Source organism: Cervus elaphus, chromosome 15 (genome assembly GCF_910594005.1).
Source record: "Cervus elaphus chromosome 15, mCerEla1.1, whole genome shotgun sequence".
Taxonomy (NCBI): Eukaryota; Metazoa; Chordata; class Mammalia; order Artiodactyla; family Cervidae; genus Cervus; species Cervus elaphus.
Window position 1 is genome coordinate 44,699,182 of NC_057829.1, and position 24,071 is coordinate 44,723,252.

Consider the following 24,071-nt stretch of genomic DNA (forward strand, 5'->3'; position numbering starts at 1 on the left):
CAGACTGACCAAACAGAAAAAGCACATTTAAGCTGTGACAGGACTTGGAGTGTCTGAGTCTTGAAGGAGAATTATTTAGAACTTTCTTTCAAAAGTCAGGCTTCCAAATGATGGATTTTTTTCTCAAAATCTGAGCTTCGCTTTTCTATTGCAATTTCTAAGGCAAAAACCTTAAGGTAGAAAGGCCAGAATTCTCTTTGAATGGATAACTAAAGTAAGCTGCATAAAAAGTGAGACCAACTTTTCTGATTGGATGTTCCAAGCAATCTAATTTAAAAAAAAAAAGGAAACTGTTACCCCAATTCAAAGATAGCTGGATTGATGTTAACAGTGGGTATGAGATGCAAACCAAACACCACCACCAGAATTGACAAAAGAAATTTCTGGGAATTGACTCTATTCTCAACCCAAACCTGTGAGCCTGACCAAGGTTCACAGGACTCAGAGACTGGAGAGGGGGAGAGGAAGCAGGGTACATATCTTTGCAGAGAGCTGATGGACCCACCTGCCTGCAAGTGGTACTGCTCCTTCCCTCCAGCCTTGAAATGCTTCCCGAAGCAAGAGGCAAGAGGTATGCAAGATGGATGAGGCTAGGGAAGGGCCAGTCCACTCCCAAGGATTTCTAGGGAGAAGCCCTAGAAAGGCCAGAAGCCACGATGCTTCTTGGAGACCAGATGTGAGTCACCCAGGAGAAATAGACAGAGTGGCAGGAGTAAGGTTCTATACAAAGAGCCACCTAGAATCTCCTGAATCCCAGGTGCAAAAGAAGGAGGTCCTGGCAACCACCCAGAATAAAGCAGCATCTGTCCTGATCAGAAAGGGGTTTTTCTAGCCAGGACTCGCTGAGAAGCTCTCATGATGCCACCAAAAGTAAAATCCTCTTTTACCACCTTTAAGACTCAGAGAGAAGAAAACCCCTGGCTATGGAGCAGCTGCCGCCCCCCTGATCTCTCCTTGGTCCTTCTCGCTCCCTGCTCCAAAATAGCACCGAGGAAGTGGGAGAGAAAGGCCAGTAGTTGACCACAGTGTCTCCCTGAAACAAGTAGTCCCAACATGGAAACCCAGCATCAATCGTGAGTTCTAATGAAGATCAAAGCTTTGGAATCACATCCTCAATTTCTGAATTGAGCTGTGTTTTCAGATTGGAGCCACCATAGTCCTCTCTGCTACCTAAAGCAGACCTGGAACTTGGTGGGTGCACGTTGGCTCAATGGTTCAGTCTAGTAAAAGCTGTACCCTAACCCCAGATGACCTAGCTTCCTCCAGGACCCCAAGTTTAACCATCTAATCTATAAATCCTTAAGCAGGTGCAAAGAAACAGCTAAATCCTGATTGCTGGAAGCTAGAAAATGATTGAATAAGCAGCTGTGACCTCACGTGCTAGAGGCTCCCTTTCAGGCATTTGTGACCCTATATCTTTTACTGAAGGACCCAGATATTACATGTCATCCAGGGCTAACGTTTTCCTTTACATGGAGGCAATACAGACCTCTAGATTATCCTGAGCACCCCTAGATGCATGCACCATCACACTGGAGACCACTGAACTCCACTCAGGATGCTAGCACCTACACTGGGAGCTGGCGAAGCCTATCAAGCCTGGCACTGGTCTTTTGGTTGAGCCTCCAAAGTATACCAGCCCCTACTGCAGCTCTGCATAAGGTGTTAGTCACTCCATCATGTTCAACTCTTTGCGACTCTATGGGCTGTAGCTCACCAGGCTCCTTTGTCTGTGGGATTTCCCAGGCAAGAATACTGCAGTGGGGGGCCATTTCCTTCTCCAGGGGATCTTCCTGACTCAAGGATCAAACCCAGGTCTCCTGCATTGCAGGTAGATTCTTCACCATCTGAGCTACAAGGGAAGCCCCTGCATACCTGGAGTCTGCCACGTGGACCTGATGTGCACAGGTTCCAAGATCATCTCCAGCAACGTTCCCCACCACATTAGGGTGCCCTCCACCTAATCAGGCTGAAGCAGTCATTTATTCCACAGATGCACACTCCATACCCACACCCCACCCTCATGCCCTCTTTGCCTTATTCCTCATGGGTCCTCTTTAAGTTAGTAAATATAACAGTAATCCTATTTTTGCATGATTGTTGCTGTTCAGTTGCTAAGTCATGTCCAGCTCTTTGCGACCCTATGAACTGCAGCATGCCAGGCTCCCCTGTGCTTCAGCATCTCCTAGAATTTGCTCAAATTCATGTCCATTGAGTCGGTGATGATATCTAATCATCTCATCCTCTGTCGCCCCTTCTCCTTTTGCTTTCAGTGTTTCCCAGCATCATTCCAGCATCCCAGTTTTTTCCAGTGAGTCAGCTCTTCACATCAGGTGGCCATAGTATTGGAACTTCAGCTTCAACATCAGTCCTTCTAATGAATATTCAGGTTGGTTTTTGCCTACATTCTGAATAATGCAAGAATATTGAAACACAAACTACCGCACAATTGCACTCATCTCACATGCTAGCAAAGTAATGCTCAAAATTCTCCAAGCCAGGCTTCAGCAATATATGAACTGTGAACTTCCAGATGTTCAAGCTGATTTTAGAAAAGGCAGAGGAACCAGAGATCAAATTGCCAACATCCACTGGATCATCGAAAAAGCAAGAGAGTTCCAGAAAACATGTTTTTGCTTTATTGACTATGCCAAAGCCTTTGACTGTGTGGATCACAATAAACTGTAGAATATTCTGAAAGAGATGGGAATACCAGACCACCTGACCTGCGTCCTGAGAAATCTGTATGCAGGTCAGGAAGCAACAGTTAGAACTGGACATAGAACAACAGACTGGTTCAAAACAGGGACAAGAGTGCATCAAGGCTGTATATTGTTACCCTGCTTATTTAACTTATATGCAGAGCACATCACGAGAAATGCTGGGCTGAATGAAGCACAAACTGGAATCAAGATTGCTGGCAGAAATATCAATAACCTCAGATATGTAGGTGACAACACCCTTTTGGCAGAAAGTGAAGAACTAAAGAGCCTCTTGATGAAGGTGAAAGAGGAGAGTGAAAAAGTTGGCTTAAAACCCAACATTCAGAAAACTAAGATCATGGCATCCATGATCCCCACCCCTTCATGGCAAATAGATGAGGAAACAGTGTAAACAGTGAGAGACTTTATTTTTGGGGGCTCCAAAATCACTGCAGATGGTGACTGCAGCCATGAAATTAAAAGATGCTTACCCCTAGGAAGGAAAGTTATGACCAACCTAGACAGCATATTAAAAAGCAGAGACATTACTTTGCCAATAAAGGTCCATCTAGTCAAGGCTATGGTTTTTTCAGTGGTCATGTATGGATGTGAGAGTTGGACTATAAAGAAATCTGAGCACCAAGTAATTGATGCTTTTGAACTATGATGTTGGAGACTCTTGAGAGTCCTTTGGACTGCAAGGAGATCCAACCAGTCCATCCTAAAGGAGATCAGTCCTGGGTGTTCATTGGAAGGACTGATGCTGAAGCTGAAACTCCAATACTTTGGCCACCTGATGTGAAGAACTAACTCACTGGAAAAGACCCTGATGCTGGGAAAGATTGAAGGCAGGAGGAGAAGGGGATGACAGAGGATGAGATGGTTGGATGGCATCATTGACTCAATGGACATGAGTTTGGGTAAACTCCGGGAGTTGGTGATGGACAGGGAGGCATGGCATGCTGCAGTCCATGGGGTTGCAAAGAGTCAGACACGACTGAGTGACTGAACTGAACTGAATTTAAACACATCATTTCTGATTTCTTTGCTTCCACCTACCATGTTACTGGTTTTCAGTATTTTATTTGCACTTTGTTTTTAAGGCTTCCAAATTTTGTCTTTTTTGTTATTTTTCAATGCTCCTTTTTATTTTCCAATATGGTTGCCACCATTTTTGTAGTCAGTTATTCCTGGCAACTAACTTCTACCTTAGGTTCAATTTTCACCTTATTATCATCTTTCTTTTAGTAGTCATTTTAATACTTCTTAGTGGCATTCTAAGGGAAAAACTTTCTTAGTCCCTGTTTTTCTAAAAATGTCATTATTCCTTTGTTTTTGGAATTAATTGTTGTGGTAAAGAATCTTTTCTTAATATGTTGTCTTCGTGAGAAAGGTTTTGATTCTTTTCTTTCGTGTTCTCCAGGCTTAATGGATAAAGTAAGGTTAGTTCTATTTACATACATTCTTCTAGGGCTGCCATAACAAAGTACACAAACATTCACTTCTCACAGTTCTGTTGGCCGGAAATTCAAGATCAAGGTGTCAGCAAGTTTGACTTTCCTCAATTGCCATCTTCTTGGCATGTAGAGGGCATCCTTTCGCCCTGGCCTCTCCTGATCTTTTGTCTGTTCCTGGGCATCTTAAGTGACTCATCCTCTTCTTGTAAGGATTGGGGCCCCTTCTGATGGCCTCTTTTAACTTTAATTGCCTCTTCAAAGGTCCTATCTCCAAATACAGTCACATTCTGGGGTACAGGAATAAGACTTTAACTTAGGAATGGGGAGAACAAATTTAGCCCGTCACAGGTCCCCCGCTTTGCACAGAGGAAGGGAGTCTGAAAAGTCCATTTCTTCCTACATGCCGGGCTCCACAGTGCCAATTCTCTTTGACATTTTACCTGCCCTGGCCTTGCAAAGTTTGGTCAGTGGGAGGTGAGATGGCTGAGGAGTGTGGGGAAGAGAGAAACATGCATGAGCATGTAAGTGTGTTTTCTCTTTGGTCAAATGCAGATTTTTTCTCTGAGAAAGTTCCTGGTCACTGTGACTCCTGCTCGGTGTGTGTTTGCAGCTGCTGCTACCACAGAACAAGACCTCCTCTTTCGCCCAGGGCAAAACTCAGTCCCATCTCCGTTTTGTTGTTTTTAAGCTAGAATGCTTATTTTAACCCCATGTGCAATCTACCAGCTGGAATTCAAACACTCATGAAAAATCGTTTCAAAGAAACATTTTTAAAGCCCACTGTCCACACGTCCCCAGAGAGGACCTGTGACCGCTCTGGAAATTCCTCTGTCCATTACGCTCTCAATTCAGCTTGAACATAGGGGTGGGGAGAGGCAATGATTTATTTTTCAAAAGGTTTTGAAGTCTTCAGATATTGCCCGTGGCTAGTGGAAAGTCTGAAATCTCATTTGTATTTCCCTAATGCTCAAAGATCTGATGATGTGGAAAGGCTTTTATCAAGATTCTGGTTTTGATTTCTCATTTTCTATGCTCTTTATTAACAACTCACACTTAGAACGTACGATTGCTCAGAGGTGATTGAAAATGACTGAAGCTAAACCTTGAAGCAAATTGACATAGATACAGACACGCTGAGGACAGTAGAGGTTTAAAAAAAAAAAAAAGTATAACTGTACCTGGAGAGAAAAGAAGGCTCGGCATATCCTCCTGGCTTAAGGAAGCACCTTCACTGCCCGAGGTGCCCAAGGAACACCTGTGACTCTCAGTGGGAAATCAGGACAATCACGTGAAATCATTCCCAGATGGTGATGGAACAGACCTTCCCCATGCAAGCAGAAGCCCCACCTTGGCCCCACACCTGTTTCTGATGCTGTGAGAAGGGGCCAGGCAGCTGTGGGGATAGGAATTTTCTCCCTCTGCAAATGCAGACCTTCTCAGTCAGTTACTTCCCTTTGGATCTGTCTCTAATGTAATTGTAGGATTTGATCAGATATGTATAGAAGAGGAAATAAATAAAATCAAACTATGTCAGACTTTACAAGCAAGCAGAGAACAGAGTCAGTATCTACCCTCACCTCAGGGATGGGTCAGGACAACCCTCTTCTCCTCCCCAAGGTTTTCCTCATTTATTAGTACTTCACTTTTTAAATCTTTAACCTCTTCCTTTCATGAGGTGACTGATGACTATGCTCCCAGAAAGCTCTATTCTTAAAATGGGCTGCTGGAGGATTGACCTTCCAATTACTGCTCGCTGTGCAGCGTGTATACTAAGAGGTTTTGGTCGTGCCTGACCCATTGAGACCCTATGGCTCTGTAGCCCACTAGGCTCCTTGTCCAAGGGATTCTCCAGGCAAGAATATTGGAGTGGATTGCCATGCCATTCTCCAGGGGATCTTCCCGACCCAGGGATAGACCCTGCATCCCTTGTCTCCTGCATTGGCAGGCAAATTCTTTACCACTAACGCCACCTGGGGAGCCCTTTTCACTGTGCAGTTCAGTTCAGTTCAGTTGCTCAGCCCTGTCTGACTCTTTGCGACCCCAACGGACTGCAGCACGCCAGATTCCCTGCCCATCACCAGCTCCTGGAACTTGCTCAAACTCATGTCCATCGAGTCAGTGATGCCGTCCAACCATCTCATCCTCTGTCACCCCCTTCTCCTCCTGCCTTCAATCTTTCCAAACAACAGGGTCTTTTCCAAGGAGTCAGTTCTTCACATCAGGTGGCCAAAGTATTGGAGTTTCATCTTCAGCATCAGGCCTTCTAATGAATATTTAGGACTTATTTCCTTTAGGATGGACTGGTTGGATCTCCTTGCAGTCCAAGGGACTCTCAAGACATCACAGTTCAAAGGCATCAGTTCCTCAGTGCTCAGCTTTCTTTCCAGTCCAACTCTCACATCTATACATGACTACCGGAAAAACCATAGCTTTGACTAGATGGACCTTTGTTGGCAAAGTAATGTCTCTGCTTTTTAATATGCTGTCTAGGTTGGCCATAGCTTTTCTGCCAAGGAGCAAGCATCTTTTAATTTCATGCCTGCAGTTACAATCTGCAATGATTTTGGAGCCCCCAAAATAAAGTCTCTCGCTGTTTCCACTGTTTCCCCATCTATTTGCCATGAAGTGATGGGACCAGATGGCATGATCTTAGTTTTCTGAATATTGAGTTTTAAGTCAGCTTTTTCACTCTCCTCTTTCACTTTCAACAAGAAGTTCTTTAGTTCTTCTTCACTTTCTGCCATAAGGGTGGTTTCATCTGCGTATCTGAGGTTATTGATATTTCTGCCAGCAGTCTTGATGTCAGCTGGTTCTTCATCCAGCCCAGCATTTCTCATGATGTGCTCTGCATATAAGTTAAATAAGCAGGGTGACAATTTACAGCATTGACATACTCTTTTCCCAATTTGGAACCAATCTACTGTTCCATGTCTGGTTCTAACTGTTGCTTCTTGAAATGCATACAGGTTTCTCAGGACGCAGGTTAGGTGGTCTGGTATTCCCATCTCTTTAAGCATTTTCCACAGTTTGTTGTGATCCACATAGTTCAAAGGCCTTGGCACAATCAATAAGGGAGAAGTAGATGGTTTTCTGGAATTCTCTTGCTTTTCGGATGACCCAACAGTGTTGGCAATTTGATCTCTGATCCCTCTGCCTTTTCTAAATCCAGCTTGAGCATCTGGAAGTTCAGAGTTCACATACTATGAAAACTCACTTGGAGAATTCTGAGCATTACTTTGCTAGCATGTGAGGTAAGTGCAACTGTACGGTAGTTCTCGCATTCTTTGGCATTGCCTTTCTTTGGGATTGGAATGAAAACTGACCTTTTCCAGTCCTGTGGGTACTGCTGAGTTTTCCAAATTTGCTGGTATATTGAGTGCAGCACTTTCATAGCATCATCTTTTAGGATTTGAAATAGCTCAACTGGAATTCCATCACCTCCACTAGCTTTGTTCGTAGTGATGCTTTCTAAGGCCCACTTGACTTCACATTCCAGGACGTCTGGCTCTAGGTGAGTGATCATATGATCGTGGTTGTCTGGGTCATGAAGATCTTTTTTGTATAGTGCTTTTGTGTATTTTTGCCACCTCTCATACCTAAATTGGGAGTCCAGAAACCCACTCTCCTTAGTTATTGGGGAAACTGAGGATCTAGCCTAAACAAGATCTCCAATTCCAAACAGTGTGTTTTAGTCACACTTGCAGTTGAAAGCTTGTGTGCATTTGCCAGAGGAAATAGATTATGATCCTTTCCTCAAGATCTATATATTTCCAGAAATTTAGAAAGGTACAGTGGGGTTTGGGGAAGGGAAAAACCTGGGGAAGTGAGCCCTTTTCTCCCTTCACTGAGGTTAAGCGATATAAAAATGCAATTGGTCCATGAAGATGCCCATCGAAGGTCAGGCTGCTGAACAAACAAAGGAAATTACCCTACAAACCAGTACATTGAGGGCAGTGTCATAACATGCAGCTTACTATGGATCCCATCTTGACACAACACATGGGCAGTATGCGTATGCCAGAGGGAAAAAATGTCTTTTGGTTAAAAAAAAAAAAAAGGAACGATAACCTTTCAGAGTTCAGACATATTGCCTTTGAGACACCACTTAATGATGGATCCAAAGTGACCCGAGGGTCAGATGGCATCGATGGACACCAGCCTGCACTTCCAGTGACATGGAAAAGTCTGGGGGTCCTTAGGAAGAAGGCAATGTCCTTGCTGTATTTTTTCTGGACACAGCAGAGTTGTGCAGTAGTTTGTATCACAACGGCTGCTGGAGAGTTGGGAAAAATTCACTCCATAGACAAGTCTGAGTCCCCAACACCCACAGCAGATAAGCTGTGAGTGCAGCCTGGCCTGACACCAAAGTCAAGGGTACACTGCCACTTGGAATTCCTGGGAATGTCTGTGGAGAGGAGTCCCAGGGCAACACTACAACTCATGTTGCAAAGGGGGAACAGGAGGGGGGAATGTGCCATTGTAAAGGAATCCAGTGTTTGTGGGACAGAATGTAAATGGGACCGCCTTTGTCCTCTGGAGCTGATAAAGTGTGAGACTTGCTGGCTTGGTTATGTATGTATTGTTCTCACCAAGCCACTCCTTGTTACTCTTCTGTCTGAGTGACACGGCCCTGGATCTGTGGATGTCACTGTTAAGGTATTAAATGTTGAGTCTTTTGTATTAAGTTCTAATGTGGCTATTATGAGGAGGTCTGATGAGATTTTCCCTAAAATGGGTGCTGGTGGCTGGCAGTCTTGACATCAATAATTGGGAGAAAGAGTTTATCAGAAAGGAAATAGGAACTTCTTCTGTCTCTTCAGACAGACAGATAAGGGACCTCTGCACCTCACTAAGCTCAATGCATTCTAGACTTGGGAGGATTAATGACGACATGTGGACTTCTGGCTGGAGAGCAGAGACACAGCCCACCATCTACAAGAAAACAGAAGTTCATATGCAGAACTGGGAAGCCAGACCACCCAGTTTCACGTTACTATTCAAATTTGTATTCCCTTCATTATCTCCAACACCAGCAAAGCCTAGTGTAAATGGCACGCTCTTGCCTCAGCTTTGTGAAGGGGCATCTGTCTTCACTTAAGCTTATGTTGCAGGGACATGGAGTCCTCTCAAGGAAACCCAGAGGCAAAGGTGAATCTCAGTGATCAGGGCATGGACTGTTGTCCTCTGATCCTCCAGGGCTGACTTGGGAGGAGCTCTGCTTGACCTCAAGGAAGCTTCAGTCTCCATTCAACAAAGAATAGAACTAACAAGATGAGAGGCAATAGAAAGAATTGAAAGCACCTTTAGTAGTGGAAGGGAAGCCAGATACTTGGGTTTGGTTTTCAAGTTGACAACAGTATATCCAACTTGGAGGAGGGCATGGTAACCCAGTCTTCTTGCCTGGAGAATACCATGGTCAGAGGAGCCTGGCGGGCTATGGCCCACAGAGTTGCAAAGGAAGATGACTGAAATGACTTAGCACACAAGAACACATAGCCAACTTGGCCATCCTGAAAAGCTGGATGCTGGAGGGTAACCCCAGGAGCTCTAGTTCATCCTTCCAGCAGTATGGGAAATATACCTAGTGTGTTGCCTGGTCAATCTCATACTTGATGTCCCAAGTAGAGTTTTTTCAGGACCACTGTTGGGAATGTGAGCTTGGGAATTTGGGAAATAAACAGTGAAACTAAATATGTCAGCAAAATTTCTCAGAGGCACCGAAAGAGTGTAACAGTTCAGGAACTGAAAATTTACTTTAACTATGTCACTATCCATAGGGGCTTTTGTCACTGGGGAACACAGCACATACACTGAGAGGAGATGCAGATGCAAATCAATAGAACATAGAGTATGAACTTTTTTTCTGCAGGGGGATCTGGCTTTTTTCACTCAGTATACTAGATTTTAGATTCACACAATTTTGCCCATATTAATCATTTATTATTATTGCTAACCCACTGCATTGTTTATGCATTAACCTTCAGAAGGGCATTTAGATGTTTCCAATTTGGAGCTACTACAAATAAAGTTTCTATAAACATTTCTGTACAAATTTTTTTGTATGTAAGCTTGCTTTCATTATTCTTGGGTAAATATATAGGAGTGGAATGGATGAAGTACATTAGAAGTATATATTTAACTTTTTAAGAAAATGCCAAACTACTTTCCAAAATGTAGAAGAGTTCCATTTCTCCCATATTCCTGCCAACACTTGAATATTTAGTCTTTGTCATTTTAGACATTCAAATAGGTATATAGCTGTATCGCTTTGTGGTTTTAATCTGCATTTCCCTAAAATGTTAAGCATCTTCTCATGTGCTTATTTGCCATCCTTATACCTTCTGTGGTGAAAAGTCTGTTCAAATCTTTAGCCCATTGTTTGTTTTCCTTATTATTGATTTTAAGCTATTTATGCATTCAGGGTATATCCTTTTTTAGTTATCTAATTTACAAACATTTTCTCTCAGACTGTGGTTTGCCTTTTCATTCCATTAACCATGTGTTTTTAAGAGCAGAAGTTTTCATTTTCAGAAGTTTAATTCATCCATTTTTTTCCTTTATGGATTGGCATAGCATCTTTAAAAATGTTTTTTTCTGCTTTATTCTCAAAGATTATATCTTACTCTATTCAAGCTGGACTTAGAAAAGGCAGAGGAACCAGAGATCAGCTTGCCGTCAGGTGAGGCTGTTCTCACATCTATCTCTAAATTTATTTAGGCTTTATTCAATTTTTATAAACAACATTTTTTGTTCTTAGTGTAGATAGAGGTCTTTTGCCAGATTTACTGCTGCTTCATAATTTGGTGCTATAAGTGGTACTGTTTTTTCATTTAATTGCTGATTTTTGGTAACTTATGGAAACAGAATTGATTTTCATATATTTAACTCATGTCCTACCACCTTGCTAAACTCACATATTAATTCTAATAGCTTTTTTGTAGATCCATGAAATTTTCTACACAGGCAATCATGATGTCTGAAAATAAAGGCAGTTTTGCTTTTTTCTTCCAATCTGGATAAATTTTATTTTGTTTCTTGCTTTACTTCATTGGCTAGAACTCAAGTACAATGAATAAAGTGGTGATGGTGAGAGATATCTTTGCATTTTTTTTTAACAGGACAGGTGGCACTTTAAAACCAACTAAAATCACTGCCTATGATGGCTGATTCTCAGGGTTGATTATTTAATTTCTGTGACAGAATTTAGGCAAGGTTGGGTTCTCTCTAGCTACCTTCAAGATTAGACAAATGTAGGTTACACAACCCGAGGTCACTATACAGCTAAGATTTAACCAGTCCATCCTGAAGGAGATCAGTCCTGGGTGTTCACTGGAAGGACTGATGCTGAAGCTGAAACTCCAGTACTTTGGCCACCTCATGCGAAGAGTTGACTCATTGGAAAAGACCCTGCTGCTGGGAGGGATTGGGGGCAGGAGGAGAAGGGGACGACAGAGGATGAGATGGCTGGATGGCATCACCAACTCGATGGACATGAGTTTGAGTAAACTGCGGGAGTTGGTGATGGACAGGGAGGCCTGGCGTGCTGCGATTCATGGAGTCGCAAAGAGTCAGACACGACTGAGTGACTGAACTGAACTGACTGACTGACTTGCTATTATCCAGTCAAAAATCTGAGGGCTATATTTCAATAGGACGTGGGTTCAGGTGAGCTGGATTCAGAATCAGCTCAGTATCAATCAAGAATCAATCAAGAATCAGGAAGCTGGATTCTTACTTTGAATATATTCCTATGCACTACAGTCTCATGCTAAGATTAGTTCTTCTTTCTTTCCTAAGCAAACATGTGAAGAAAATCTGCCTTATAGAGTAAGGTTTTTCTTTCTCCTAAAATCCTCTTCCTTAAACTCATTTAGCTTTGGGGTACTTCTGCATCGTGCAATATCTTTTCTCAGCCAGTCTCATAAAGAGATTAATCTACTCCTCTTCTAGTTCTTCCTCTCCAGCTCACTATGTGATATAACACAGCCTGGTTACAAAAGAGGACTGGCCTCTCTACCCCCCTAACTATGCTCCACTCACAGTTCAGGACACAGCCCTTATCTGCAGGTTGAGAGCTGTCCCAGCTCTCAGACAAAGTCTGGCCTAAAAGAAGAAAAATTCCCACTCCAATCCCCAGAGGGCTTGGCCTCCGGTCTTACTCACAGTACCATTGCCCCAACCCTGAACTCTTGCTTCATTCTTTGGGTTTGGACTTCTGTCTCATTAACCTCTAAGATACTCATGGCTTACCACTGGCAAATGTCTGGGAGTACTAACAGAGCTCAAAACTTGAAAACCCATCCCCAACAGAGAAAGTAGAGAAAGAAAGGAAAGAAGACGAACATTTCTTTAGCACAGTATATCTTAATGACTACAAAAGAAACCCCAGAGTCCCATTACATGAATCCTGATCTTGGCTCCACTAAGTACTATCAACTTGATCATGAGCAAGTTATTCACCTCTCGGCCACAGATTCCTCATCTGTAAAATAGGGACAATAAAACTTTTGAGTATTAACTGAAATTATTAGGTAGAAGGCTTAGCAGAATTCTTTGCACATATTAATACACCTTAGTGATTTCTGTTGTCATCATCACTATTGTGTCCACAATTTACCCATCCTTGTCCTAGTTGTTTGGCCTTCATTATCACATAAGGCCTCTCTCTCAACCCTGTGAGGTAGGGGTCACAATCGCTACTGCTGGCCTGACCTTGGTGCAGACTGCAGTCAACAGAAGGTGCTTCTTTGCCTGAAGAACAAGACTGAAAGAGAAGAGAGAGCCCAGAAGATGCAGCCTGGCCAAGGAACCTGAAAGAACCCACAGCTCAGGGGTCTTCTGAGAAGAGAGATATATGACAAATGCCATAATCTGGGGGAGACAGATCAGAGCTAGAGAGAGGGACCAGGTTATGTAAAGATGCTTCACAGGGCAAAGAAGCCACCACACTGAAGCTGGGCTCCATCCCTGAACCACCCACTCCTTGACCCCACACCCAATAACTGCCTATCGGCAAGAGTCATTACAGCAAGTGTCCTGGCTATGCCTCACCTAATATGTGTGTGTTGCTACTGCTGTTATCCAACCTTCTATCTTTTTAGCTTGAATGTTCCATGCATTCTTACTCAATAGCCTCTCATTCAATAGCCATGTGTTAAAGCCATATAAGTGAATAGCCATGAGTTAAAGCCATGCCTGAGCTATACATCAGTTCAGTTCAGTTGCTTGGTCATGTCAGACTCTCTGTGACCCCACGGACTGCAACACGCCAGGCCTCCCTGTCCATCACCAACTCCCAGAGGTTGCTCAAATTTATGTCCATCGAGTTGGTGATGCTATCCAACCATTTCATCCTCTGCCGTCCCCTTCTCTTCCTGCCTTCAATCTTTCCCAGCATTAGGGTCTTTTCCAATGAGCTATGCATGGGGGATGCAAAAATTAAGAACAAGCAAATAAACACAAACACTACTTTTGTGGAGCTCAGAGTCTAGTGAGGGAGACAGACAAACACAAGTAAAATTATGAAACAATGGGATTAACTACATAGGTTTTAATGGATGTAGAAAATCCTATGAAATTAATAATAGCACCACTAACTCTACCTAGGTCAGTTAAAAATTAGCCCTTTAACTAGATTCCTTACTAGATAGTAAGTTCTTTAGGGAGAGGAGAAGTTAAAGGATAAGCAGATACTGGCTTCATTTATTTCTGAATTCTCCATAGCTAACTCAGGACCTGGCAGAGAGCCACTGTTAGAGATGGATTTGATACTGACCTTGACTTTTCCCCAATTATTCCATGTTATTTGCTCCATGCTTTGGGGAAAACCTCGAAGCAGTATACAGAATAGATAACACTGGAGAAAATGGAAAAGTCCTTCCCAGATGCCACTAATCATGAGAAGCTCCTGGTGAATTTTTGGAAATTAAAGATACTTTGACCACAGAAATACTGATTCAGGAGATTTGAAAAGAAGCCCAGGAATCCATATTTTCCAAAAGCTGCCAGGTGACTGATGATCAGCCAGATTTGAGAATCATCCCCTCAGTTACTGTGAGCCTCCATTTTCTTCATCTGTAAAATGGGGGTAGGAAATGTGCCTCCTCTACAGGCTTGGTAAGAGGGCTCAAGAGAAAACATGTGCATAATTCTTGGCACACAATAGTGCACTCCTGTCAGTCAGCAGGGGTGCCTGAGCGCCTGGCTTGTGCCAGATACCCAGTCAGTCACTAGACACAGGGTTGAGCATGACAAGTGTGTTTCCAGATTCACAGAGATAGTGTGCTGGGACAGAGAGATGACAGCACACAAGGGAATCTACAGGAAGAACTCTCATTCAACATCTCATGCTCTGGGTCTGCCACCAAACCCCACCTGGTGACCATCTGCAAAGGGTGGCCAAAGTGTGGAGACATAGCCTAGATCTAAAAAACAGACTTTATTTTCTTGGGCTCCAAAATCACTGCAGATGGTAATTGCAGCTGTGAAATTAAAAGACGCTTGCTCCTCAGAAGAAAAACTATGACAAACCTAGACAACATATTTAAGAGCAGAGACATTACTTTGCCAACAAAGGTCTGTCTAGTCAAAGCTATGGTTTTTCCAGCAGTCATGTATGGATGTGATATTTGGACCACAAAGAAGGCTGAGAATGAAAAATTGATGCTTTTGAACTCTGATGTTGGAGAAGACTTTTGAGAGCCCCATGGACTGCAAGGAGATCAAACCAGTCAACCTGAATGGGAATCAGTCCTGAATATCCATTGGATACTAAAGATGAAGCTCCAATACTCTGGCCACCTGATGCAAAGAACTGACTCATCAGAAAAGACCCTGATGCTGGAAAAGATTGAAGGCAAGAGGAGAATGGGATGACACAGGATAAGATGGTTGGATGGCATCACCGACTCAATGGACATAAGTTTGAGCAAGCTCCAGGAGTTGGTGATAAATAGGGAAGCCTGGCTTGCTGCAGTCCATGGGGTTTCAAAGAGTTGGACACGGCTGAGAAACTGAACTGAACTGAGAAAACAGGTGGAATTGGAACAGTCAGAGAGAAGACTTCATTCTGAGTGGGGAGCTGGCCTGACACTGATGCTGATAGAGGTGAAGAGGGCCAAGTGTCTGGTGGGGAAGCAGGGGCTGTGTGAGAGGAATTCACTTGTTGTGTCCAGATAATAGGGAGCTGGGATGTCAGACATGGTATCTTCAGGGCAAGAGAAGTGGACCTGGGCCTCCAGTCTACTGTCACTCCCCACATTTAGTGAGTCAAGCTCTAGTGAGGGAAGAAGTTCCTTTGGGATCATTTTGGTCATAGACAGAGCAATCAAGCAGAAATGACTCAGAGGTGAAAGACTCAGGATGAGCTTCCAGCTCTACTGGGAACCCTCTGCTTCCTGGAAAAGTAAACCCACCATGTACTTCATTCTTAGTGAGTTTGTGACAGGAGTTCATTTCAGTTCAGTTCAGTCACTCAGTTGTGCCTGAGTGACTGACACTCAGTCACTTTGCAACCCCATGGGCTGCAGCATGCCAGGCCTCCCTGTCCATCACCAACTCCCAGAGTTTACTCAAACTCATGTCCATTGAGCCAGTGATGCTATCCAATCATCTCATCCTCTGTCATCCACATCTCCTTCTGCCTTCAATGTTTCCCAGCATCAGGGTCTTTTCAAATGAGTCAGCTCTTTGAATCAGGTGGCCAAAGTATTGGAGTTTCAGCTTCGACATCAATCCTTCCAAAGAATACTCAGCACTGATCTCTTTTAGGATGGACTGGTTGGATCTCCTTGCAGTCCAAGGGACTCTCAAGAGTCTTCTTCAACACCACAGTTCAAAAGCATCAGTTCCTCAGTGCTCAACTTTCTTTCCAGTCCAACTCTCACATCCATACATGACTGCTGGAAAAATCATAGCTTTGACTAGATGGACCTTTGTTGGCAAAGTAATGAATCTGCTTTTTACTGTGCTTTCTAGGTTGGTCCTTTTCTTCCAAGGAGCAAGCGTCATTTAATTTCATGGCTGCAGTCACAATCATCAGTGATTTCAGAGCCCCAAAAAATAGTCTTTCACTGTTTCCACTGTTTCCCCATCTATTTGCCATGAAGTGATGGGACTGGATGCCATGATCTTAGATTTCTGAATGTTAAGCTTTAAGCCAACTTTTTCTTTAGTTCTTTAGTTCTTATTCGCTTTCTGCCATAAGGGCCATGTCATCTGCATATCTGAGGTTATTGATATTTCTCCCGGCAATCTTGATTTCAGCTTGTGCTTCATCCAGCCTGGCATTTCTCATTATGTATTCTGCATACAAGTTAAATAACCAGGATGACAATATACAGCCTTGATGTACTCCTTTCCTTATTTGGAACCAGTCTGTTGGAACGGTGGCTGCGCGGTGCTTGAGCGACTATATATCAGGAGAGAAGGGCACAAACTTGGGATAGGGGCTTAGAGCTTCATTGGTATAGTTTAGAAAAATTCAGAAGAATAAAGAGGTCCTTAAGGGGGAAAATGAGCTATGAAAATATAATAAATAAAGGATGTTTATTTGTTCATTTGTTTAAAGCAGAATGAAACTATAAGGTCACTCTATTTTGAAAGCAAAATGTCGATGCCTTGGCCCAAGGCTGTTGGATCAGAAAGCAGTTCTAGGCAACAAATTCTGGGGTACTCAGGCAGCAGGATGAACCAGTAAGAGCTCAACTGGCCCTGAAATGCAAAAAAGTTTAGAGAGGGATTTGGAACCAATTCGAGAGGCTGCAAATGATCATGTACACCTGTAGCAGCCTGTGATGAGCAAAGACACCTTGTGTTATGTTGGCAAAGGCAACAGGTTCCAGCTCTGGACCTGAAGGTTTTAAGGAAGATTTGACACTAAGCCACACTTAGCAGGCAGGTGTCTGTGAGCACTCGCAGGTTCAGTGAGCACTCTGGAGCACATAGTATTGAAGGACACGTGTACTGTAATTAAAAGAATGAAAGAAGGATGTTGGAATGGGGTTCATACCTGAGTTGTGTTGACTCAATTGTCCTGGTGGCCCACATCAGTTTCATCTCATGGATGATGCTGTCATGGACAGCCAGAGTGATTGCTCCACGTTATCTTGTAAGGCACAAACTAGATGTTTTTCCACTACCTCCCATCTTAAAGATGGAGAGCAGCAGGCTAAGGTGGGGATCCAACTTGAATTATGCCCAAGTGGAAAGCCCCAATGAAGACAGAAATGTGATTCCAAAGCTTCCCTCAGGTCCCATGCCCTGTACTCCTGTGTATTTCAGAAGGTCTCATGCACATGCAGCAGCCCTGTATCAGCTGCTGACCCTGTGCCCATGGAAGGAGCATGACAGCGCTGCCGGGGACCACCCTTTAGGTGAGCATGAGGTGCTGGGGAGAGGGGTCAAGGTCAGCCAGATAGCAAACCCCACTCTGATTAGAATGGTTCCCTGTAGCAGACACTTACTTTACTCTAATTCACTATTTGCAAACAAAACTAGGCTTTAATAAAAAGCATTGAAAACTAAAAGTGTCAAGAAGAGAATTGAGTGTCTTTGAAGATGGTTTTGGATTTTCACGGATCCTTAGTCCATCGTTGTCACCTTCACCTCACTTATCAGCAGAGTACTGAAGCTCCATAATGCCTACAGTTGAGGGAAGGGGCAGAAGCCCCAGCAGGGAGTAGACAACTTCATGGTAGTCCAAGCCCAGACAAAGCACTTCTCTGAACAGATTCTTCTCGCTAGCTAAGTCTGCGCATGCATGTTAAGTTGCTTCAGTTGTGTCCCACTCGTTGTGACCCTATGGACTGTAGCCCACCAGGTTCCTTTGTCCACGGGATTCTCCAGGCAAGAATATTGGAATGGGTTGCCATGCACTCCTCCAGGGGATCTTCTCTACCCAGCTGTTGAACCTGCAACTCTTACATCTCCTACATCGGCAGTCGGGATCTTTACCACTAGTGACACCTGGGAAGCCCCAACTAAATCTATAGGAAGGCTTATTTTCCTTTCCAAAAACTTGAAGGCCATTATAGATGTCAGTTTCATGGTTGATTTGCTTCCAGAAAAGCAAATAAAAGTGACTATTTTATGGAGGTAACTCTAGATGTAACCAAGCCTGGGGTTCATTGGCTGAAGAATGAAGACAGAAGCCGAGATGCACAGAGAGGCTGAGTGGTAGAATATAGACCAAAGAGCACAGACTAGAACCATGAAGCCTGGCAAGTCATTTACTTATCCCAAGTCTTGGTGCAAGTTATTTAGCCTCTTCCTGCCTCAGTTTCCATGTTCAGGAAACAAGAAAAGTACTGCTTTGTGTCTTTGTTGTGAAAAATAAATGTATTAACACATGTAAGTGCTTAGAACAAAGAGCCTGGCATGTAGTAACACTGTACTGGGGAATTATTCATATCATTCTGCAAAACTCTGGTCCCCAGGCACACATTTTCACTACTGACCTTTAGAGGGAAATTGACTTCAGAAAAGATGCCAATTATCAATTTCTGTGATCTCCTGCCCTCGAGTTTATGAGTCAGAGCTCAGAAATGACTCAGACACTCACCCTGAACTCAGACCATTTCTGGCAGAACTTTTCTACTCCAAGGAGTTGCCAACTGATTATACTGAATGAGCCTTGCTCTGAGCCAGAAATGTGATAACACAAATTTCCTTAGAGGGATGGACCAGGAGACCTGAAGTCAAACTCCAGGGAAGCTGATGAAACATTCAATGCACCGCCTCCATACAGAAGGTGAGGAAGAGGAGAAAAGGAAAAACAAACAAACAAACAAACAAAAAAAATGGAGTGAGAAGAACACAAATTTTTAAAAAGGTTTCAGACTCATGTCATCTTCACAATGAAGTATTAACAGAAGGATACGTCCAGACCCACCCCCTCCTGTACTCCACGTGGAGTCATCTGTGGCCATGGCCAAGCAGAGGCTGGACACCAGGGTTTACCCGTTCTGTTTACTCTTCACCCACATCTGATAGATCATTAACTGCTGTCAATTGTGTCTAACCCTATGTAAGTTCCAGATTTCATTTCTAACCAATGCCTCACTTAAGGAAACCTCACTGCAGTGGTTAGGATCTCTCAGACTGAAGGAGTCGAGACAGTCTCAAGTTATTGAGAAATGCCAGCTAAGCCTATCAGGGAAGTAGGGAGAAAAGGAGAAAAAGTTACCATCCACCAACCAAAAGAGTCCAAAATGTAGCCCAAGTGCTGTGAGGCATCATTCAACCATCTGTATCAGACAGCCTCTGCGCCCTGCCCCTGCATCTCTCACGTGGCAATTCAGCTTTTCTCTGTCTCTCTATCTTCTTTAGTTGCTGCCAAACAAATGCACCTCTGCTCCCACTGGCTCTGCTGTCTGATGTCTTCTACTCATGTGTTCTCTCTCTGTGTGAGTCATCTTGCATGAACTGTTCCAATGCCTGCATCCCTGAGTGTCTCTTTTCAAAACCCAGAAGAAAGAGGATTTAACTGAGTCAATATGTTGCCATATGGAGCATCCCTGCTGAGCAGGGCTGTTGCAACAGGCCACTGCACAAAAAACCTAAAGATAGCTCTTTGGGGCAGGCTCAGACCCACAGTCTCATCATTTGTGGCAAGATCATGTGAAAATAAAAACCTTTGTTGATTCCAGTAGTCAACATATTCATTTATACTTCCAGATTTTTGCATGAGCTGTGACTTCAGTGGGTATTGGCATGTAAGGAATGCCTAATTATATGGAACACTTTGTAAGTGATATCAGAAAGATGAAAGCAAGGCAAAGAACAATCATCTCAGGAACAAAGTTTGGGATCTTGCAGGAGTGTTGAAACTCTTTTGGGGTCATTCTGTATTTTATGGATCCAGACATATGAGTGAGCAGAACAAGAGTTTGTCATATTAGCTATCTATGAATGGTTTCCTTTAAAATGTCCCTTCTGATCAGCAGTTCATAGGAGGAGTTTCTTTACCCCAATGACCAGGGCAGCCCTTCATGTGAAGTCAGAGTTTAAACATTCAGCCGAGATGTGTCGGACCACCCAGGCTCTCCCAAACCTCCCAGCCTGGCTGCCACTCTGGCTGTCCCTGTGTTGGCTGGAGTTCCAGGATCTGGGCTGCAAAGATGCTTCAAGATTTCTGACTTTACCACCATGGTAAATGATTGCATCATTATCTATAATACATCTGGAGGGAAAGGCACATATTGAGGTGAGTGTGAGAGTGGGGTAATTTGAGAAAAATTCCCAGATCCTGTTAAAAATCTTTTTGTGGTCTTGGGAATCTCATTTAGCCTTCAGCTTCCTTCAGCTGAAGGAATCTCATTTAGCCTTCAGCTTCCTTCAGCTGAAGGAATCTCATTCAGCCTTCCATCAGAAGGAGACATAGAGGTGCACATTGTATATAGGTGGATTCCAATGGATATTGACAAGAGCAATCACTTATAAATAAAATGGCTTCGGAGGGTTATTTGGCAAGGGGAGACTTCAGTTTCTCAAACTGGCTTCAGTTTTAGTAATGATAGAAAGCAAGTGAGATCATCACCAGAGTCTGACAAACCCCTTCAATGATCCCATTATTCTACTTAACTCTTTATTTTTAAACAAGGTGTAGTTAAAATTGTGACTTTCTCAGAGCTACTCAGGGGCTAATACTATTGTATGGGTCACTCCATTTCCTTCCTGGGGTAGTAAATACTTGTACTTTTATGGTGTGGACTTGTGCTGGTTGTAATGAGTTTCTCTATGTGCCTCGGGACTGAGAGCAACATGGCAGCTCCCATGACTCAGCTTCCTGTGCACCTGGTGTGAAGTCTGGTCTCTCGGGCAGGTGGCCCCGGGAAACAGCACCTCCTTCGTGAGATCAGCCTGGCTTCCCCTCACCTTGCTGGGCAGGCGCCAAGGCCCTGCTCAGCCACCATGGCCTGCTGAGCCCAGTCTGCTCTGCATTCAACTGGATGAGCCAGCCTCACCACCCCATCTTGGCTGCACTTGGCACACAGACTGGCCTTCACACACCAGAGACAGAGGCTGCCACCAGGAGCCCTGGGCCAGCTGCTGTCACTCCACGAACAGGGAGGAAGGGCGTCTTTTCCAGCCCCAGGGAGGCAGGTGAGCACGTGCTGGAGCCTTAGTAGATAGCTGAGTGCCCAAGGACCTGAAGGAGCTCACCCCTGGACCACTCCGAGAGGGAAACCAAACTAGTGTAGAAGACCCAACTGAAATGGGGCTTGAGGGACCAGGCCAAAAAACTCATATCAGAAAGGTATACATAATTTAATAAATAGCCAAAAGCATTTGTGTGTGATGTCTTCATCTCTTGCTCCTTTGAATAAAATCAAGATTAGAGCATCTTAGAGCAGAGGAGGGAGAACCTGAATGGGCTTGATAGATACACGTGTTATTGGCCTGGGATTTGGTAGAACATGGTAAGATCAAATGCATGCAAGGCATTGAAAATGCTCAGTTATGAGTGGAACTGCCTTATATCAGAATATATGATGCTTGAGGGCTCACAATTATCTGAAAGAAAAACCCTCAGAAATAAGATGTCAACAACCACATTTTTGTAGCCCATATTGATGACTGTTAAAAACTCTTTGGCATCAATAAAACTTGAGTGATTGCCTTTTCCAATTGTCCCAAATGAGAAGCAGACCCAAACAGGCACGTTTCTGCCAAAGGAGAGTTCTCTTAATTATCCCTGAACCTCATTTACTACAGGCTTAGTAAACAATTGGAGTCTTTCCTTTCTCTACATGACCCCATATACACATGCCCATGTGAACATGCATCTGCACACAGGCTTCAAATGCACACCTATGAAGATAAACCAGCAGGGCCAGGCTGAGTGGAAAAACCGCTATTGGACTTGCTAGGTAAAAATATGGGCAGTGCATGGAACAGATATAAAATCTTTGCCAAAAGCTGTATCGCATGGGGCCAGTTTGCTAAGAGGTCCTTCAGCTTTTGTGTTTGGATAAATGAGGTTTTAAATTACTCAAAGTGACTTGCCTTCTAAAACCACACAGAATTCTTCTTTTTCGCAATAAAACCTCAAGACTCCTAAATCTCATAGAAGCAAAAAAGCCATGTCCCTCAGGACTAAAATAGAAAGAGAAGGAGGCAGCAGCCAAGAACATTATTTCCAGCATACAGGGGACCGCCTTGTTCACATACCCATCATGATTTGTAAAGAAGGTTAAGGGTCCAGCTTACCCCACTAAGATTAAAAACTTGAGGCCAAGAGGTGGCTGCCTGGAGCTAGGGCTGAGCAGGGCTAAGAATAGCTTACATCCTTTCTGAATCACGCCAAGGATGCCATTCCCTTGGTGCTGAAATCCAAGAAGCTAAAGATAATTTTCCAAAAGACAGTATTTTCTAAGGCCAGAAGGTGAAGGGAACAAATGATGCTCCATCTCCCTGGGGGTTTTGAAGATTATTAGATTACCATTTAAAGACAGGAACATCTGACATGATGTAGTATTTGGACTAAAGAGTAGAAGGCTTAATCAAAAGCAATTTTGTTGAGTTTGGATGTTGGGGGAGCTATTTCTCTTTGCCCAACCTGACTGTTTTCTTCTTGTATTGATTCATTACATCTACAAACCCTAACGCTTTTACCATACGACTTCTATTACTCTCTTTATCTCCCAAGCCCCCTTATTGGGATCAACTGTTGGTCAAACACGTTAATGTGCCATGACAGGGACCATCTCAGGCTGTGACCCCAAGCCAGTACTCACTGGTTCTTTTCCCCAACTGCATTCTTGTGTCCTTTGTCCTCACTCTCTTGTGGCACTAGCATCAAACAAACCTCTGTAAGCTTCTGCTAGTGCTAAAGGCGTAGGAAAAAGACATTCTGAGCTTGTTTTCTCATATGTGAAATAAAACCTTCCAGTGAGGATAAAATGATGTGGTTAATACAGTTAACGAGAGTATCAGAATATAACTATTCTCATCACGTGAGTCCTTTAAAAGCAGAGAGTTTTCTCTGGCTTCCCTGTGGTGTGTCAGCCTGTGAGCTCCAAGGGGCTCATTTCATCAAACTTCACCACAAAGCTCCACAGAAAAGGCACAGGAGAGGCCCCTACTCCCTTTGACCACTGAGCAGCATACCTTCCAAATAAGTAAAAAAATGGAACAGGCTGGCATACATTTGTTTAAAATCTGACCCATGTTTTTAAGATCCCCATTGTTTTCTTAAATTCACTTTCCTTCCTTTGCTTCCTGTACCTAAAGAAAGTTCACACTCATACACACACATCATTGCACAGAGAGTGCATGATGTCATCCCACGGGGACCCCAGTGCAGGGGAATTCCAAGTCACAAGTCATATCTCCACTGGAAGCCATTGCTCATCTTAAGCCACTGTCCAGCCCACTAACTGGGAGGCCAGCCCCACTGCCCCCAGCACGTGCACAGGTGGATCTGAATGACGAAGGAAGCTGTGCCGGCAGAGAAGGAGAAGAAGGGAGCAACAGAAGGATGTGTCCATTGGCAGGCCTTCCAGATGGCAATTTAAATTGTTCTGAATTATTTGATATAATATTGGTCTTCTGTGTTTATCTTTTTCTTAGAGGCTTTTAAATTGTAATCAATTGCTTTTTAAATGGTTTTCCATGAAGGTGTAAAATTACTTCTGGAAAGAGGAAAAAGCACTAGTGCAAGCAAATAAACATATTATGCTTATAATTTTGGGACTGGAGGAAAGGCCAAGGTTATTTGTGTTTCTTGTGAACTCTTGTCCCTTCCATTTAGAATGAATTCCTCATTCTTTTTGCACTTTCTCCTGTTCCCTACCCATCTTTGTGTTCAAACAGCACCTCTTTGGTGAGGATGTTCTCTCCACTTCGCTCCTCCCAATAAGATAGTTATTCTCTATTGATGGTTTTGTTACGTGTTTCACTTACCACAGCT